Source organism: Lemur catta, chromosome 1 (genome assembly GCF_020740605.2).
Source record: "Lemur catta isolate mLemCat1 chromosome 1, mLemCat1.pri, whole genome shotgun sequence".
Classification (NCBI taxonomy): domain Eukaryota; kingdom Metazoa; phylum Chordata; class Mammalia; order Primates; family Lemuridae; genus Lemur; species Lemur catta.
This window is the reverse complement of record NC_059128.1, coordinates 156,715,675-156,730,460: the sequence shown is the minus strand read 5'-3', so window position 1 is coordinate 156,730,460 and position 14,786 is coordinate 156,715,675. Positions and strand designations below refer to the sequence as shown.

The following is a 14,786-nucleotide window of genomic DNA, read 5'->3' as shown; positions in this document are numbered from 1 at the left end:
TTATTATGTTGAGTAGATTTTTTAAGAACAAATTACAGATTATATTCAATGACCAGGTCAAAAGTATTTTAAGTGAATATTTTCAAATTGCTTTATATTGCCACATAAATCAAATTTTTACTTTTAGTGTCTGAACTATTTGGTTATATATATACACGTACACACACAGATGAAATAGTCTGTCAATTCACTATGCCTTTGGTGAGGCTTTTTTCCCCCCTACCATTTGGTTTTATTCTTTTAGGGGGAAAAAAACAATCCTCTTAAGTATGATTCCCTAAAGTATGCCCTATCTTGGATTGTAAAATTATGCCTTTTAGATAGCTGGTGAACTCTGGGCCACTAGAGTCAGTTTTGCAGCTGTAATTTATAGCCCGGGGCTCAAGCTTTGCTAAATTGATTAGTTATGACTGTATAACTAGCCTGTAGACATAAATGTCTGTAGACAGTGTGTTGGTACATACTAAATGGCATATTTGCCCAAGTTCTTTAAAGTTCGGATTTTATTTAATGGATACATTTGTGTTATGAGTAAATATCTCACATAGAGACTTGAAACCTAAAAATCCAGATGGAGAGGTGTTCTATTTTAGGATAAAATGTCTGAGAAGTCCTTAAACATTTCAAGCATGAGGGAGAATAATAAAAATTCTTTTATGTTACTTTATTACATTTTGACCATTATTTTTCTGTTTCCTGAAAATGTAAACCTGACTAAGTCAATGCTTTTTATTTTTCTGGGAAAATTGTATTATGTAATCAGGTATAGTTGGTTTTAAAGTTTTATAGCTAAATTATACTTTTTTGAAGATGATTTAAAAAAAATTAGTGCATTTGTCTATGAAGTTAAATTTTCTCAGTCTTCCTTTCCTTGTTTATTAAAAGGGCCTAATACCAGGCTTGCCTGCCTCATAATGTTCTAAAGTTTAATTGAAATGAGAGTTTTCTGCATGTGATATATAATGATATTATTAGAATTGCCCATTTAGTCTTTTTTGATAGCTCACCTTCTTTTTTTTACTAACATTGCTTGTATTTTAAATATAGTTTTAAGCCATTAGACAATAACAAAAATGCATGCTTCTGAAAAATTAGAATGCAGAAGTTTGTGGAGTAAAATGCAAAAGATCTTTCTCGTGATCTCTTCTGATCCTGCTCTTTTGCAGAGATGCTCTAAGTTAGCACTTTGTGCGTATACTTCCAGATAGTTTATGTGAATTTACATTGTTGTATTTTTCTGGTTTTGCATTACCCTCTAGAATTGGTGGTAATGGTAGTGAGATGTCAGTTCAGAAGTCCCAGGCTGCTAACCTTGGTTTTAGAAGAAAAAGAGCCTTTTCTTGTAACAATTTACCTCATCCAGGTTCAGCGTGTTTTAAATGGTTGTTTGGGTATAAGAAATGGGTTCAACAGAAGTCATCCTTTACAAAAGCCCATATTATCTTATGTGCTGAAAAATATCCTTCCTTTTAATATCTTCTATTCATTTGATGTTACTAAATGGCACTGAGGATAGAAATGTAACATCATGTAAGCGTATACATGATGTTTACTTTCATCACCGTTGCAGTGTGTGTACCTTTACGTGTATAAAGGCAATGTTGAAAAATAGAACCAGGAGACTGGAGTGTCAACACAATGAAAATAGCACCCAAACTAGTGTCAGGCTCCTAGTAATTAGATCATCACTTGGGACCTGAGTGGATTAGAAGGAAAGAAACCTGTCCAGAAGTGAATTGCTTTCCAAATGAGTAGGAACTTTGTGGCTGTTGTGTTTACTAAAAGGCAGTATCTGGATTGTAAAACTATACTACTGTTGTTCCTCAAAAAGCTAAACAGAATTACCATATGATCCAGCAGTTCTGCTAGGTACATACCCAGGATATTGAAAGCAGACTTAGATACTTTTGTATGTCAATGTTCATAGCAGCAGCATTCATAACAAATAGCCAAAAAGTGGGAAAAACCCAAGTGTCCGTTAACAGATGAGTGGATAAACAAAATGTATACACAAAAAATGGAATATCCAGCCATAAAAAGTAATGAAGTTCTGGTGCATGGCTACAACATGGGTGAACCTTAAAAATGTTATACTAAGTGAAATAAGCTAGAGACAAAATGACAAATATTGTATGATTCCACTTATATGAAATACCTAGAATAGGCAAACTCGTAAGGACAGAAAGTATTAATAGATTCGAGATTTCTGGGTACTCATGGGAGGGGAGAATGGGGAGTTATTTCTTAATGAGTACATAGTTTCTGTTTGGGGTGGTGAAAATTTTGGAAATAGTGGGGTAATTGTTTCATAACACTGTGAATGTGATTAATGCCATTGAATTACACTTACAAAATGGTTAAAATGGGCCGAGTGTGGTGGCTCATGCCTGTAATCCTAGCTCTCTGGGAGGCCGAGGCGGGCGGATCCTTTGAGCTCAAGAGTTCGAGACCAGCCTGAGCAAAGAGCGAGATCCCATCTCTACTAAAAATAGAAAGAAATTAGCTGGATAACTAAAAATATATAGAAAAAAATTAGCTGGGCACGATGGTGCATGCCTGTATTCCCAGCTACCCGGGAGGCTGAAGCAGAAGGATTGCTTGAGCCCAGGAGTTTGAGGTTGCTGTGAACTAGGCTGATGCCATGGCACTCTAGCCCGGACAGCAGAGTGAGACTCTGTCTCAGGAAAAAAAATGGTTAAAATGGCAAATTTTATGTTATATACATTTTAGCAGAATTTAAAAAACTATACCTATGTTAAAATATTATTAGTATGTTGAGAAAAATGCTTATAGCTTAGAAGGCAACACTCAACAGTTTTTAGGGATTCTTGTTAAGAGTGCTGATATTAAATTCTTGTTACAAACCTTGGGTGCCTATTACAAATGAAAAGACACTACCTTCAAGGAGTTCATTCGTAAGAAATACACACACAGATTTTGTATAGTACTTGCAAATGTGAATGTTATGCCAGGTATGGTGGTTTATGCCCATAATCCCAGCACTTTGGGAGACCAAGGCAGGGAGGATCACTTGAGGCCAGGAGTTCAAGGCCAGCTTGGGAAACACAGCAAGACCTTGTCTCAAAAATAAATTTAAATATGAGTATTATTAGGAAAGTATAATAAATACAAATAACATGTTCTAAAGGTTCAGAAGAAAGAGAGATTACTTTGACCTAGGTGTGAGGGGTTGTGGCTGGAGCACTTAGTGATCTGGGAAGGCTTCATGGAGGAGGTGAGAAGTGGGGTGGGGAAGAGTAGGGGATATCCCCAATGGGGGAAACAGTATAAGCAAAGATGGCAGAGGGAAGGCAGAGGGCACTGTTGGACAGTAGAGTAAACCTGTGGCTGAAGAGTAAAAAAATAAGTGGGAGAATAAAGAGTAGGAGATAAAACTTGTGGTGTTCCTCAGCATCAGGCTAAGGCTTTGAATTTCGTTTTATAGGTGTTGGAGAATCGTTGAAACCCTTTTGAGTCGGTGTTATAAGTCAAATAGAGCTGAATATCTCAATAGAGACAAAGCAAGGATTGAGTAGAGCTCAGTAGGAACTGGGTGACTTGGAGATTGCTGCAGTAGTCTAGGTAGGAGGCTAAAAAAAAGGGCTTTGAGTATAGGTGGTGGCCATCAAAGTAGAGAGGAAAGAGAGACCAAAAGCAGTAGAATCCAGAGAACTTGGCCACTGATTGATTTATTTATTTAATTTTTTGAGACAGGGTCTCTCTCGTTCTCTTGCCTTGGCTGGAGTGCAGTGGCTTGATCATAGCTCACTGCAACCTTGAGGTCCTGAGCTCAGGCGATCCTCCTGCCTTAGCCTCCCAAGTAGCTGGGACTACAGGCACATACCAGCATGCCAGGCTAAATTTTTAATTTTTTGTAGAGATGAGGTTTCCTGTGTTACCCAGGCCAGTCTGGAACTCTTGGACTCGAGTGATCCCCATGCCTTGGCCTCCCAAAGTGCTGGGATTATAGACATGAGCCATCGCACCCAGGCTTGCCCACTGATTTAGATATGGAAGACTTAAAAAGGAATCAGTTCCTTGGGGTGTTTGGGAAGTTGGTGGTGCCATTAACAGAGGTAAATTGGGTAGGAAGGTGAACTGGCTTAAAGGAGGCAGAGAGGTGTGTATCTTCTCACTAAGGTTAAAAGGGTTTAATTATTTGCTTTGTTGATTATATACAATGCTTAGCATGTTGCTGCCACTTAGTAGGTCTTCAGTAAATATTTGCAATTTGATCATATATTTGAGTTTATTATTAGTCAGTCATTGAACTCTCAGATCTTTGTGGCCTACTTTTAGATTAGACAAATGAAATAGATTATAAACTCCCTAAAGGGTAAGGATAATGATTTCTGTCTTTGACTCTGACCCTACATGTTTTTCCTAACTTTTTTAGTTTGAGAATTTCAAAGCTACAGAAGAGTTTGAAAGAATAATACAGCAAGCATCCACCCTTCACTCAGATTCATCAGCAAAATTTCACTGTGTTTGCCTTGTTGCTCTCTCATCTCTGTATATTTTGTGGAACCATTTGAGAGGTATCATGATGCTTCCGTGTGTTTAGGTTTGCACACCTTGAATTTGAGGTGGCCTGGCGTTGGTGCTGAGATTGGAACTGGCTTTGGAGTCCACATTAGATTTGAAAGTTTGTAGCTGGGCGCAGTGGCTCACGCCCGACAATCCTGGCACTTTGGGAGGCTGAGGTGGGAGGATTGCTTGAGGCCAGGGGAGTTTGAGACCAGATTGGGCAACACAGTGAGACCCTGTCTCTACAAAAAATAAAGAAATTAGCCTGGCATGGTGGCATGTGCTTGTAGTCCAGCTACTCAGGAGACTGAGTCAGGAGGATTACTTGAGCCCACAAGTTTTGAGGTTGCAGTGAGCTAGAATAATGGTACTACACTCCAGCTGGGGTGACAGGGTAAGACCCTGTTTAAAAAAAAAAAATTGAGAGTTACTCAGATCTAAGCAGCTCTGAAAAAGAAAAGAAAGTTTGAGTGGTGGTAAAGTGCATGAGATTGCCACAGTTGGAAGAGGAGGATTGAAAATTGTGCTCTGAGGTATGTGTACAAATGAAGGACTGGAAAATGAAGAGGACCTGGAGAAAGAAGCAGCAAAGAAGTAGGAGGAGAACTCCAAAGTCAAAAGAGTTTTCTCTTAATTTATGAGTATGCTTTGTAGGCTGAGAGGAAAAGAGTGAAAATGCAAGAGAAGAAGATGTTATGTTATTTTTTTATTTTATTTAAAAAAAACACAATTGTAGAGAAGATGGAACTGAGGCCATAAATGGAGAGTGTATGTTTAGAAAGGCTGGTAGCCTGGAATTTGGATAGTGACCATTTTCTACAGGATTAGAAGCATTTTTGGTGCTTGAGCAGCACTCCAGCTACTTGTATAGAACTGAAAAGAAGCAGCATCTGTCTCTAGTGTTATTTGGTTTGTCCTTTCTCAGTAGACATTAAGTTCCGTGAGAGCAGGGATTATGCCTTTGTATCCATGTAGTGTCCAGAAAAAGTAGATAAACAGTACATATTTATTAAAACACAAAAACCTCATTTGGGTCTAATGGTTTAATAGAACATCTTCATTACCCTCTTCAGAAAATAATAGAAAGAACTGGGGAAATTGCTGTCACATTTTACAGCTGTTCATTGCTGGCATTCGTTCTGAGTTGGCACCCAAGCAGTTTTGACAATTTTGACCTTCCTGGAGCTGCAGGGGAGCTCTGGACGTCAGTGTGATACGAAAAGATGTGATCTGTGCTGCAGGCTAGATTGAGAAGATGTGTTAGAGAAAATATAATACCTGTGATTCACATATTTTGGCTTTATAAGGTTACAGTTTGTCAACAAGTGAGTGTGGGTCCAGGGGTGTTAAATAAATTGAGATTCCTAGAGATGTCCCCCAAATCCTAAAGCTATTCTACATAGTTGGTTATGCTAGACGATGCTAGCACTCGCTTGAGACATCTGACACATTCCCTATCACTGGTGAAGTGAAACAGGGTTTCATAATAAAAGTCCATTCTTATTTAGCCTCTCTTATGCAGCCATGCTCTAAAGTGAAACAAAAGACCTAGTAACTGGTGTCAGAATATGCTTCTAATCCTTTGGGAACCCTCCTACTCTATGGGCTAAAAGCCCATCAAAGCCCCTATTTGAGGTTGGTAATCCAGAAGCCACTGTATGCTAATAGCTCTTTCTTGAAACATACATGCAAGTGATTATGGGTTGCTTTCTAGAGTCCACGCCACATTACATAGATGATAAACCTTTGGAAGGCCAAGGTGATGTCCCACCTCTCTTAGGAAAATCCTTCAAAGCCAAAGATTTTCACGCATAGAATGTAAGTTGTGTCTAGGTTTTGCTACAGTGACAGCAAACTGTTGGGGCAGCATACTGTTCATTAATACTTTAACAGAGTAGTTAAAAACTGAATTCTGTCTGCTTTCCAAAGAACATGCTGACCTGAATGTGACAGATAAAGTGAATGCCAAGCCAAAGTAAAGAAACTGTCATTATCTAGCTCTTATATAGTGTTCAAAAGCAGGTTTGCCACAGGTGTCACATCTGACTTATCTATAGTGACCTATGTCAGCACTAAATTTTAAATAGTAATAATCAACAGAGAGGTCTCAGTAGGCTCTACTAGCATTGAAATTATGATTATTGTATGTACTACTAGGACATTGGGCATTTGTATCTATTTAAATTAATAGATGGAAAACCAATATGGGATGGACCCCTAGTAGATTCTACAGAAAAAGACACTGAAACGTATTTTCAAACAGCAGTGAAGAAGCTTGGGATGATCTTACTTGGAGAAAGGTTTTAGATGTGATACAGCTCAGAAAATCAGGATTATGATCATGAAGCAGCGTTGTACAAGAGTGACAGCAATGTGAGTAAATCAGATCATAATCATTTAAAATTTGAGTGTCTGCTGTGTGCTAGGCATTGTTCTATAGGTGACTGAAACAGATCTGGTCTCTGGCTTGTGAAACTTGAATTTTAGTAGGCAGTACAGACAGCAACCAAGCAAAAAGGATTAGTACAAGTCTTCATGACCAGTAGGAAAGAGATCAACAGAACGCTATGATGAAGAATAATTGGGGAGGAATGGGGATTCCCTAAAAAGGCTTAAAAAGACCTTTAGCTGAAGACTTAAAAGATGAGAAGAAAGGAGGTAGCCTTGTGAAAAGTACCAGAAGAACATCTCGGACAAAGGGAAGCATAAACATAGAGGCTGTCAGGTGGGGGGAGCCAGGTGATGCATATTATGTAATCCACAGTAGGTAGGTTTGGAGAACAGTGGGAAGCCATTCAAGGTTTTGAAGCAAGGAAATGGCATTAGCTTAGTAATGATTTAAAAGGCTTTCCCTACCCTTCTTGCTGTATGGAGAATAGCTTGGAGGAAGGCACTAGTGGAAGAAGGGAGAGGAGAAAGGATATTGCTCTGTTTTGTGTTAGCTGGAGGCTAGGATTAAGGTAATAGAATAAGGAGATGTGGTTAGAACACCTGGGCCTGTTGATGGATTGCATACAGGAGATGAGGAAAAGGAAAAACAATGATTATAAGTTTCTGTTGCTTTGCAATTGGCTAGATGATGGTGATGTTTCACTGATAGGGAGAGACCTGCAGTAGGACCCCAGGGTGTGTGTGTGTGTGTGTGTGTGTGTGTGTGTATTGGGAAGAGCGCAGGGTGGAAGTGACGATTTTTTGAACACTTTAGCTTTGAGATAGATTCCCATGAAGTATCCAAATGTGAAAGTGTTAAAAAAAAGTTAGTTATAGGTAATTGGAGCTCAGAGGATTATTTTAAGCTTGAGGTACATACACATTTGGGAGACCTCATCGTATAGGCTCTTGAATGTCTCAGGAATGTCTCCATCTCACCTAGAAAAGAAAGGTGAGAAGCAGGCTCAGGATGGAGATTTGGGCAGTCTAACATTTGGAGGTGTACACCTGAAGCCAGCAAAGGAGACAGAAAGAAAATGAAGAGTGTGGTATTAGAAAGCAGTGAGTGGAAAGTTTTGAGCTAGAGTAATCATCAAGTCTGAAGTGATGCTGTGAGGTGGAAAAAGATGATCAGCAAGCAACCATTGGATTTTACAACTTCAAGTTTGTTGGTGACCTTCACATGACAGATGCAGTTTAGAGGAGAGATGATGGGAAGAAGGAAAAAATGTTTGTGTTACCTTTCTCAGTTAGAAGATTTCATTTTATTTGTCCAGAAAAGTAATTGGATCTTACCTCATTTTTACATGTTGGAGCAGAATTTCTTAACATGGTATGTATTAGTTTTCTGGGGGGGTGGTCATTTTCAATGGATTCTCAAAGGATTTTTTTTTCTGGTCTCTTGTGTTCTCACCAAAAAAAGTTAACTTCTGCTTTACGAGTTCCAAGTCCTATGTGATCTTTTTGAATAACATTGTAGTGTGGATATCATAAGTAAATATTGTTGGGTTCTTGTATTACTCTTTTTTTTTTTTTTTTAAGAGACAAAGTCTTGATCTGTTGCCCAGGCTGGAGTGCAGTGGCGTAGTCATAGATCACTGCAACCTTGAACACCTGGCTCATTCAATCCTGATTCTCCTGCCTCAGCCTCCCAAATAGCTAGGACTACAGGTTTGTGCCACCATCCCCAGCGAAATTTTTAAATTTTTTGTAGAGATGGGATCTACTTATGTTGCCCAGGCTGGTCTCAAACTCCTGGGCTCAAGCAGTCCTCCTGCCTTGGCATCCCTAATTGCTAGGATTATAGGTATGAGCCACCATGCCCAGCCCATACATTACATCTTGATGAATCTCTTTTGCAGGATTTAGTTTGAAATACCAGACAGTGTATAAATTGGAAAATCAGTAGATTGTTGCTGCCATCCTTAAAAGTGTTTTACATGCTTTCATTTGCGTTGACCTTTTGTATTTTGTTCTAGCTCAAGAATGCACTAGAATGAGTTGGGTACATACGTTTACTTTTAACACAGCGTAAATTATTCATCATATTCAATTTTTTTCATCTTTTTAAGATTGGCTATTTTAATGCTTTACATGTACCTAGAACTCTTAAAGCATCATCTTTCTAATTATCTACGGATCATGTTTTATTAGTTTGTTTCAGATTATGCCAGGGACTCTTGGTCCTGTTTAACTTGATAATTGAGGGTAGAATTAAAAATTTTTCAGGATTGGGGGTCATTTTTCTAGTTCAGAGAGTAATTACTTGGAATCATAAAAGTGTTGTGTACTGTACTGCCAGAGGAAAGCAAATGATAACATGTGGAGTTGCAAGTGTTTTGGCTACATAGGAATTTTGCTCCATAAATAATTTAAATCACTCCTACCACCACTTCCAGCTTTCCTCCTGTATGGGAATACATCTCAATTTTTAAAGGAAATTTATTGGAATTGGCATTATAAAAAATTATTTCTTAGCAGACTTTGCTAGAACGCATTTATCCTAAATAAAAGGAGACTGTTGAATTGGTATACATAAAAGACCCTAAAAGAAAATATTTGTTTTATTACAAGCACCCAGGAGGATTTTTTATAAATATGAAAGATATCTTTCCTCTAACCTAAGTAAATATTTCAAAACAAATTTTTATGTTAAGTGATTATATTATAGTAATGTGTGAGCAGGGACTGGCAGTAAAGTTAGCAACATCATTTATTGCTTACTAGTATATTACACTTCTTTGGCCTTGGTCCTTTTTCTGAGTAACCCTCTCTGTGGAAGTCCTCAGAATGCATAGCTTCATTCTTCAACGAGACTGGTAGGCCTGGTAACCCCCTAGAAGGTATTTCTTTTTTGTAGCTTAGTATCCTGAGGTATTCTCACATATAAAGTAAACATTTTCAAGTGATATGGGCCAGTCTTAAAGGAAATCACACGTTGAGGACACAATTCTTGTTAGAACTGAAATTTGAAGTTAGTTTCCATTTTGTCCATCTATTCTACCGGAGTCTATGTAGATGTGTAGGGATTTCTACTATATTTTATTGTAACTATTTACATTTATCTATATTAGGAGGAAATTCTGTATTGTAGTACCTTCAAGTTAAAACACAAGATTGTGGAAAAAAGGAAAAAGCTGTTAAGATCTTGGAGCCCAAATTTATTTGTTATAGAAATTTTGTAGCTAGGAAGGACTGAATACTCCCTTCTCTATTTCTATGTCTTATGTATTGTGATGTGTGTTTTGATAATGGATTTGTGAAGAAAAGCATTCTTTTAAGTGGTGACTTACCAGAGAAAAAAGTAATAGTAATTTTATCCATTCTGCCTCCAGGTGACTGGTGCTGTGTTTTACCTTCTCTCCTTTTTATTTTCCAGAGCCACCCTTAAAACCTTCCTGCAGTTGGTAGTTATAGTCCAACTTTCATTGCTTTTCAAAGATTTGAACTTTCCAATCTGATAGCAAGCCTCCCCTTTAAAAGCAGTCATCTTTTAGTTCTGAAGTTTTTTTGATATTCTTCAGGCCCCTAAAGGAGTGCTAGGTTTGAGGATGATAACATTTACTCATAGTTATTTGGCCTGAAGGTGTATAGAAAGAAATGCTATGTCAAATCACAGTATATCTAATAACTTTACTGAAGGCTTAATTTGCATTTTCCTTTCTGGTTGAAATCTTGTCAGTTCACTCTTGCATTTCTGGCTTTCTCCCGTCCTGATGTGCTCCCTCCCCTTCCTGCTCCTTTAAGAAAAAAATATTAAGCCAGTTGGGTAGAATTTTCTCAGAAATTTCTTGTGGGCATGCTCACTTCAGCCAGAAAACAGTTTGTGACCCTTGACTTTTCAAGAAGGAGGTAAAATTTTGTGTATCCAGGTTGTGTATATATGAATTATGGGTTTAAACTTTGAAAGTCTGATTCATTCCCTAGCAGTTATTTACCAAGTCTAGTGGAATTAGTAATTATATTCCTTGAATGAGTTTTTAAAATACATAACATACTAAACACATTTGCATTATGAGAATTGTCTGAACTAATAACAGGTTGTTTGTTCTGGTTAAGTCTTACTGCTAGTTTTGCAAGTGTACTGAGGCTTGGCTTGGCTGTCAGGGCCTTACTGGGGTGAGCAGGGCAGTCTCCTACCTGCTCCACCTGTGTTTCTTTGCCTGTTTCACTGTGACCCAGGCTGACTAATACAAATCATTGACAAGACTGCCAGTACTTGGGTCTGCGCCTGCTCTGGCTGATTCCTTTTGGTGGCCCTTTGATTTGAGATATATCTATAACCAGCAGCTCCTCACCATATTCAGTAATTCAGTGTAGTATTTATTGGGCATTTACTGTTGTGCCAGGTGCTGCAGATACAGCAGTGAAAAAGATAATATTTTTACTCTCATGGAGGTTTTATTCATACTGAGGAAGGGACAATAAAAGAAACAAATGTACAAAAGTAATTTGAGATAACAGTAACAAGAAAGTAAAACAGAGTAATGGCATAGCAAGTGGCTGGGCACGTTGAGGCATTGGTTGGTGCCACTTTGTGGAAATGACCCTGAATGATAACGAGGACCCAACCATGAGAAGGTCATTTTAGGCTGAAAGACAGCAAATAGAAAAGTGCTGAGTGGGGTAGGCCGGTATGGCTGGATGTAGTGAATGAGGGTGAGAGTGGTAGGAGAAGGGATCAAGTTTTTTTCTTTTTCAGTGGAAAGCCATGAGAGAACTTTAAATGAAGGAGTGATATATCACTATAGTTGGCCTGTATTTGAAGAATACCTCACATAAAAGTTTCCAGTATATAAAAATAGAGAAGCCGGGTGTTTTGGCATGCACCTATATCCTTGATACTCAGGAGGCTGAAGCGGGAGGATCACTTTAGTCTAGGAGTCCCTGGTTGTAGCGTGCTATGATCATACCTATGAAGAGCCACTGCACTACAGCCTGGGCAACATAGACCCCATCTCCAAAAAAATATAATAAAAACATCAAGATTACGGGCCAGGCGTGGGGGTTCATGCCTGTAAATCCTAGCACTCTGGGAGGCCGAGGCAGGAGGATCACTTGAGGCCAGGAGTTCAAGAGTAGCCTCAGCAAGAGTGAGACCCCAGCTCTCCAAGAAATAGAAAAATTACCTGGGTGTAGTGGTATGTGCCTGTAGTCCCAGCTATTCAGGAGACTGAGGCAGGAGTATTGCTTGAGCCCAGGAGACTGTAGTGAGCTATGATGACACCACAGCACTCTAACCTGGGTGACAGAACAAGACCCTGTCTCAAAAAAAAAAAAAAAAAAAAAAAAATTCAAGATTATGAAGATATCTTTGTAAATTTTTTTTTACATTATGAACAGTTTTACTGACATTTCTTTATGTAACAGTTCTGTGCTATAGTAGATATATCTATTATAGCTAGATATCTATGCATACATATCTAGCAGATCTAGAACTGTTAGAAAAATTGAAGACATATTACCAAAAATTTGTGTCTTAACCTGTGAAGGGAAGTATAGTTTAACAGGTAATAACTCGAAGGAAGGTCTACAATTCATAGAGCCACTACAAGAGGCGGTAGAGCATAATGGCTAGGGATACAGGCTTTGAAGGCTAGGACCTCAGCTTATCAGATATAATGGTTGGATGAAAGTGTGAGTGCCTTGTGATGGATATGTAGCATTCAAGGCCTACAAAAACAACTTCTTAGTTGTCTTTGTAGCCTGCTTGCTTGGGTTTCTGGCTGTCCACCTGAAGTGAAAACTGCCTGAGTCTGGCAGTAGGGAAGCATCAAGAATTTGGCCTTCAGCCGGGCGCGGTGGCTCACGCCTGTAATCCTAGCACTCTGGGAGGCTGAGGTGGGCGGATCGTTTGAGCTCAGGAGTTGGAGACCAGCCTAAGCAAGAGCAAGACCCCGTCTCTAATAAAAATAGAAAGAAATTAGCTGGACAACTAAAAATATATAGAAAAAGTTAGCCAGGCGTGGTGGCGCATGCCTGTAGTCCCAGGTACTCGGGAGGCTGAGGCAGGAGGATTGCTTGAGCCCAGGAGTTTGAGGTTGCTGTGAGCTAGGCTGATGCCACGGCACTCTAGCCTGGGCAACAGAATGAGACTCTGTCTCAAAAAAAAAAAAAAAGAATTTGGCCTTCTACTTCTTCAGAGCAGAAGCAGCAAATGAGATAACAGGGAAACTAGGAGAGCTGGGCAGCTTGGAAACAGGGAACCTCAGCAGTTTGAGAGGCAGCTTATCAGAACTCCCACCAGTCCCCACTTGGTTATCATGATATCTAAAAGACTTACCTAAACAGTATGAAGCCCCAAAACTGTGTGATGTGATGATATAGAGAGAATCCTTTCCAGTTCCCTTCGTTTTGTAGATGATTTTATGGAATAATAATTTTCCCATGGTTTTTAGTTATGATAGCTGAAATATTTGGTCCAAAGGGGAGGACTGAACACAAGTGACAAGGCTAATAAACAGATTGTAGTAGCCATATAATCATTCTTAGGGGTGTATTTGAAACTTCAGGTACTAAAACTCTTTTTGATATATGTGCTATAGAAAATAACTTACGTGATGAAAGGTAATTAATTACCTAGCATATCTTTTTTCTTTATTGTTTTCCTTTAAGAAGACAGGGTCTTGCTCTTTCGCCCAGGCTGGAGTGCAGTGGCACAGTCATAGCTCACTGCAGCTTCAAACTCCTGGGCTCAAGCAATCTTTCCACCTCAGCCTCCCCAGAAGTTGGGCACAGGTTCATGCCACCGTGTCCAGCTAATTTTTTATTTTTTGTAGAGACGATTTCACTGTGTTGCCCAGGTTGGTCTTGAAACCCTGGCCTCACGTGACCTTCTGGTCTCAGCCTCCCAAAGTGCTGAGATTGTAGGCATGAGCCCCTGCACCTGGCCCTAGCATATCTTTATAAACTGTTGCCAGGAGGTTTTGGGGTTGCACTGAAAGAAATTATATCATTTCTTGCAGAAGGGTCATTTTTCTTGCTAGAGGACCACTTCTAATGGTTCCCGCCCTGCCCCATGCTAATAAACAGCTAAGAAAAGGGCCCTTGGGAATTTTTTTTCCCACTTAACCATTATACAAAGTTTACACATGTCATTCAAAATTCTTAAGGGGACAGAATTTCAGTGTAAACATAACATGGCTATTTGCTCAAAGGGAAACAACACCAATAATAAAAAAATAGCCAAAATACAAAAAAACTGTTATAATTTATATTTGACGTTGAGGTGAATTTTGGTCATTCTGAAATGATATGCATGAATGAATATGTCCGATATTCTGGGTATTCACTTTATGTGAAATAATGAACAGTAGAAAGCCTGATTTGTGATATTCTGGACAACTCTTTAGACTTACTATACAAATTTTAACTTAGTTTTTTTTGCTTCATACTCTGTGCTGTGGAGATTTTTAAAATATATTAAAAAATAATGATAGCAGCTGACCTTAATGAAGTATGTCAGTATGGTTGTTATTTTCATTTTACAGATGAGGAAAGAGAGGCTCAAAATGGTTAAGTTCCTCACTCTTAAGTGGTGAGGCTGGTATTTAGGTCCTAGCCTTCAAAGCCTGTATCCCTAGCCATTACGCTCTACCGCCTCTTGTAGTGGCTCTATGAATTGTAGACCTTCCTTTGAGTTATTACCTGTTAAACTTTACTCATATGCAGAACTATATTTAAATTCAAAAAGAGGATTATTTTACAGTTTAGCCACTGATGCTTTTCATCAGAGTGGCCATCTACCTCTACATGTTCTCCAGTGTAGGTTTAATTATGATGATAATCTTTTGCTTAAAAATCTAAGGCCCCAACTGCCTTTAGAGTTA

General features: G+C 38.8%; 1 protein-coding gene and 1 long non-coding RNA gene across 2 annotated transcripts in view; one reads left to right on the top strand and one right to left on the bottom strand.

Annotated features, from left to right (window-relative positions):
* Positions 1 to 12,099, bottom strand: part of LOC123628343 — a 28,702-nt gene extending 16,603 nt beyond the window's left edge. Inside the window, exons 1-2 of the long non-coding RNA XR_006731610.1 lie at positions 12,087 to 12,099; positions 7,838 to 7,896 (exon numbers count right to left, since the gene is read on the bottom strand). This is a non-coding gene — a long non-coding RNA (uncharacterized LOC123628343). The remainder of the gene's footprint in view (positions 1 to 7,837; positions 7,897 to 12,086) is intronic.
* The window catches only part of UBE2E1 (ubiquitin conjugating enzyme E2 E1), a 68,683-nt gene that overhangs the window by 8,487 nt on the left and 45,410 nt on the right, over positions 1 to 14,786 (top strand). The window lies entirely within an intron of this gene.